The sequence below is a fragment of the Mastomys coucha genome, chromosome X (assembly GCF_008632895.1).
Source record: "Mastomys coucha isolate ucsf_1 chromosome X, UCSF_Mcou_1, whole genome shotgun sequence".
In the NCBI taxonomy this organism is placed as follows: domain Eukaryota; kingdom Metazoa; phylum Chordata; class Mammalia; order Rodentia; family Muridae; genus Mastomys; species Mastomys coucha.
The window spans coordinates 46,648,559-46,654,057 of record NC_045030.1 but is presented as its reverse complement, the minus strand read 5'-3'; the positions used below and the strand labels follow the sequence as shown (position 1 = coordinate 46,654,057).

Sequence of the window (5,499 nt, the reverse complement as noted above, 5' to 3'; positions counted from 1 at the left end):
GGAGTAGGGGAATATTGGCAAGAAGATTAAAAACCGAGGGACAAAGGCCCCTGTACATTGAGTTCTCACCGGATACCAAGGACTCTGCTAGGTATATAACATAATCCTAGGTGCTATTTTGAAAACCCTGGAAGGCAGGACACCTCTATTAAATTCCACCCTACAGGGGAAACTGAGACCCGGAGAAAATAATTATCCCAGTATCACCCACCCGACAAAAAAAGTAAACTGAGATTAGAGAAAGGAATGACAAGACAGAGAGACAAGAAGAGTGAAAGATAATTTGTGAAGAACAAAGAGAAATAATAGAACAAAGATGGAAAAGGCACACAAGAAGACTACACAAAATGGTGATGTGCTATATGCATGTAGGCATGCCAGATAAACCTATAGTTAGGTTTCAGGAATTTTCACTCTTAATGACTAGTGTACTAAGATGGATTGGGTGTATTGAAAAGGAGAAGATCATGGGTAAGATCTGTCTGGTTAAATAATGCTGCCCTTGATGTTTTCATCATCAAGAAAAAGAAAAAGATGTTTTCATCATCTTGGAAAAGAAAAAGAAATGTGTTTGGTTCTTAAACTTTTGCTAACATAACATTCCTTCTAATGCAATCTTTTTTAAAAATTATTACATTGTTTTACTATGTGAGGTCACAGGACAACTTACAACTTGAGTCCATTCTCTCCCAACATGTGGGGTTCTAGGGAAGAGCTACTGTCCTCAAGCTTAGTGGCAATGCCCTTACCCACTAAGCCATCTGTGTCCGAGGCCCTGGGGTGTGCTCTTACAACTCTGAGAATTACATCTGACTTATTACAATGAAAGTAATTTCAAGCAAGGACCGGGAATGTAACTCAGTAGTAGATCACTTGTCAAGCACTTGTAAAGTTGAATTCAAATCCAACCACTGCCAACAAAACAACTGCAAGCAAATACTGATCTCACCTCTCAGAGCACTCTTAAATATGTAAACTAGTAAAGCTCCCATCTCTTTAGATGGGAGTTTTACCAAGCCACCTTCAAGTTTATCAACAGAAGCATCAGGAGTTCAAAGTCATCCTCAGTAGGAAGTTTGGGGCCAGCCTGAGATACAGGGGACCCTGTCTCAAAAAAAAAAAAAAAGTCCCAGGCTATCGTTTGTCTTGATGGTGTCCACCATCACCTCATTTAAAAGAGGCTGAAGTCAATTGTACTGGGCTCTGTAGGAGCTGAACAGTATGGCTCAACCCCAGGTCTTCCTGACCATTGCTCAGTCTGATTTCTCTGTTCTTAGGCTTGCCCCCCTTCCTCCAAGTCTAGTTTGCATGTGGCTGAGTTAAATCTGTCCATTCTGACTTCAGGATAAGAGTAAATCTTCTTAACCTTAAGTTCACTCTCCTCCAAGACAGTGCATGGTGTCTTCTAAAAGAACTACCTACCCTGCCCTGGCTCTTACCAGTTTGCCTGCCTTCTAGTAATTTATTGAAATGAGTTCCCTTCCCTGAAGATTATATTTTCTCAGTTTCTGTTATCTTTAATTCTTTAAGCTTAAAGTGTTGTTATAGAATATTATTCTTGCTTTGGGCTTTTTGTTGTTTTGGGTTTTTTGAGACAGGCTATCACTAAATAGCCCAGGTTATCTCAGAAGTCATTATGGAGACTAGGCCATCCTGAAAGCAATGAGCCTTATGTCACAGTCTGACTGCTGGGATTGCAAGCTCCAGCTATGTCACCTCGCTTGTACTCTTTGACTTGGGTTATTTTAATTGAGACCTCATGTATCCTAGACTAGCTGAAAACTTGCTGTGTAGCCAAGGATGACCTTGAATTCCTGTTCTTCTTGCCTGAGAACTGGGATTTTTCCACCTTGTCTGGTGAGACAGGGCTTTACTGTGTAGCCAAAGAATACAAGCCCGGCTCAAATTCATGGCGATCCTCTGCCTTAACCTCCTGAGTGCTGAGATAAGCTTAAGCCACTACACCCAACCAAGCTAACACTGTTTTTAATGTGAAACGTACATAAATTTGTTGTTTTAGCCATTTTGTTTTAACCATTGTAAGTGAATGAAGATGAGGACATGACTACTCCACAGCATGGCTAAGGAGAAGGATTTTATTGGAGAGTTCAGCCAGAAGCATCTGGAAAAGTCCAGACTGAACCAGGCCATGAGAGGAGAGAAGGGAAGATGGAAAGAGGGAGAGAAGAGGAAAAGAGGGGAGTGGACCAGAGAGGAATCGAGGATCAAGAACGTGCGTGGTCAAAATAACAGGTTTATATAGGAATGAGAAGCAGGGGGAAGGGAGAGGGAAGGGAAGGGAAGTCCAGCCTCTGGATAGGAGAGGTTGAGGGTGCGGGTGGGGTAGGACGTGCTGGGAGGAGCCACGGGTACTGAGTGAAACTTGTCCCAAGTTTCTTTGGGACCTGAACTAAGTACATAGTTCACTGGCATTGACAACATTTCCATTATTGTGTAACCATCATCACTGTCCAGTTCTAGCAGTTTTCCATGTAACTCCCATCATTAAAGTGAGGGCTTTGTTAAAGTGCGCAGTGCGCTACATCACACAATACCGGCCACTTGGATAAATGTCTGGTCTCTCTTATGGTGTAAGCTCACTCGTGGGAAGATCTATGTCCAACTCATAAAACTTTTACAAGTTCTACATTGATTCAGGGGAGCACATGGCACGTCGTGTGTATGGAGGTCAGAGGACAGCTTGCTGAGGTTGACCCTTTCCCCACATCCATTTGGGTTCTAGGGATCAAACTCTGCTCATCAGGCTTGCCAGCCCCTTTACCCACCACTCCCTCTCTGTAGCTCTGTTTTCCCACAACACAGAGTCTCATGATTCCCAACCAGAGCTGGAACTTTTCTTCTTTTTTTATTATTAATGTGGGTATGTGAGAGACATTTGTAAGTGCAGGCTTACACATGCATGTGTGGAAGTTAGAGGGTCTATTTTGGTAGTTAGTTTTCAACTTCCCCCATCAGTTCCCTGGGTCACACTTAGGTTTTCAGGCTTGTAAAATCAATGCTTTTACCTGCTGAACCATCTTGTAAGGCCAACCTTCACCTCCCTATTGCTGTTGGATTCTAGTTATGCACCACCATGCCCAGTCTATGCCGCTCTGGGGATTGAATGCTTCACACATACTAGGAAACTATGTCCAGGATACCACAGTTCTCATCAACTTCACCAGCACTTCATCGAGCCTACCCCTCACCTGGCATGCAAAACCTTCCTCATGGCTCTTCTCAGTTCTCTTTCCACTTCATTCCCACAGTAGCCAATAATGCATGTGCATAAACCACAATCCCCATCATCTTTTCTGCTCAGAAGCCTTCCTGGCTCTCCATTTCACTCAAAAAAAATCTCTCCAAACAATCTTGGAGAGATGTCCAACAATCTTCATCTCTCACTAGTCACCCATAGTCATGTGCTTGCATGTGTTTTTTCTGCATAGAATTAGGGCTTTTGTGACTGATAGACTACGAAAGTGGTGGCATGTGACATATGAAGTGAGGTCATAAGAGGCCTGTGGTTCCTGCCACCCTCTCTTGGATTGGTTGCTGGGGAGTAAACCAGGCAGGGTTTGAGTACTCAAACAGAAGGTGAATCCAGGTGTGTCATGACTGTAATCTCAACACTCAGGAGGCCAAGGTTTATTCAAGGATTATGAATCTGAAGCCAGCCTGGCCTACATAGTAAGATGAGAGAGAGAGAGAGAGAGAGAGAGAGAGAGAGAGAGAGAGAGAGAGAGAGAGACAGAGACAGAGAGACAGAGACAGAGACAGAGACACAGAGACAGAGGCAAGACAGACAGGTACAGAGAGACAGAGACAGAGGCAAGACAGACAGAGACAGAGAGACAGAGACAGAGACAGAGGCAAGACAGACAGAAAGGACAGGCAGAAAGAAAGGACAGACAGACAGACAGTTGGCATGTTTTTAGTCTAGTCCTTGGAGGAAGCAGGAAAACCAGGATTTCAAGATCAGCCTTGGCTGCATACGAAGCCAACCTGGGCTACCTATCTCAAACCGTACTCGAAAGAGAGAAAAAGAGAAAGGAAGGGAAGGAGGGCAAGAGAGCATCCCGGATCTGAACAACCCTAACAAGAAGAAAATAAGTCCTAACCCTTTCTCATCTTTTCTCTCCCTGGACCAGCTAGCGACCACACCTTCCTGACCATGTATGACACTTTGAAGAGGATACTTCAGTCAGATAATGACAATCTCTTGAGATTTAGCATCTTGCTCACTTGTTAATGTGCTTACCTAGCATGCATGAAGCCCTGAGCCTGATCTCCAGCACCACATAAATCTAGTGTGGTGATATACATCTGTAACTCCATTACTTGGGAGGTATGGGCTCATGGTTATCCTCAATGACATAGTGAATTCAAAGCCAGCTTTAGATACAGATACAGATTAGACACTGTCTTTAAAAAAACATCAATAAACTGAGCGTGGTGGCACACATTTTATCCCAGCACTTGGGAGGCAGAGTCAGACAGATCTGAGATTGAGGCCAGCCTGGTCTACAAATCAAGTTCCAGGACATGCAGGACTACACAGAGAAACCCTGCCTCAAGAGCAAAACAAAACAAATCAATAAAAAAACTAACCTCCCCAAATAAAACCATATAACCTTCTGAGAACCAAAGCTAGAACTATTCATATGAACCTCTCTTCAGAATTTGTGTGCAGTTTCTTTTTCTTTCTCCTTTCTTTTGTATGTGGGCCAGCCAAATTCAGATTGGGTTTCCCAGGAGCTATGAGTAATTAGATTTCTGTTGATCTGACACAGCTAGAGTCACCTGGGAAGATAACCTCAACTGAGAAAATGCCTCCATCATATTGGCACGTAGGCAAGTCTATGTGGTATTTTCTTGATTAATGATTGATACGGGAGGGTCTAGCCCACTGTGGGTGGTGCCACCCCTAGGCAGATGGGCCTGGGTTGTAACAAAGAAAAACAAATTAAGCAAGCCATGAAAATACTTTTTGCCTCCAGGTTCATGCCTTGAGTTCCTGGCCAGACTGCCTCCCATGAGCAGCTATAAACTGTAAGATGAAAAAAAAAAGCCCCTTTGTCCCCAAATTGCTTTTGGTCATGGTTGCATGACATCAATAGAGAAGCAAACTAATACAGGAGCTGCCTAGCTTGTATTGGAGATAGACAGTCACTTAGCCTGGAGATCACCGTGTATGCCAGTCAGCTCCAGGAAATCTACCTGTCTCTGCCTCCCCAATGCTTGTATAACAAGCCCATGTCACTATGCCATGTCACCTCATAGGTTCTGAGTATTGGAGTCAGTTCTTCATGCTTGTAAGGTAAGCACTTTTCTTGAGTTAGCCTCTCTCCCAACCCGACAATGCTGGGTTTTGTCCTCAATAGCTAAGTCTTCAAGTAATTTATTACACCTATTACATAGCAATAGATACCTAATAAAAAATCCTACGCAGACATCACCCCTGTCATTTCCATCACCTCACCTCCCACCACCCTCACC

General features: G+C 43.6%; 1 protein-coding gene across 1 annotated transcript in view; it reads right to left on the bottom strand.

The window, feature by feature from the left end:
- Positions 1–5,499, bottom strand: part of Xiap (X-linked inhibitor of apoptosis) — a 51,046-nt gene that overhangs the window by 41,738 nt on the left and 3,809 nt on the right. The gene's annotated exons all lie outside the window — the stretch shown is intronic.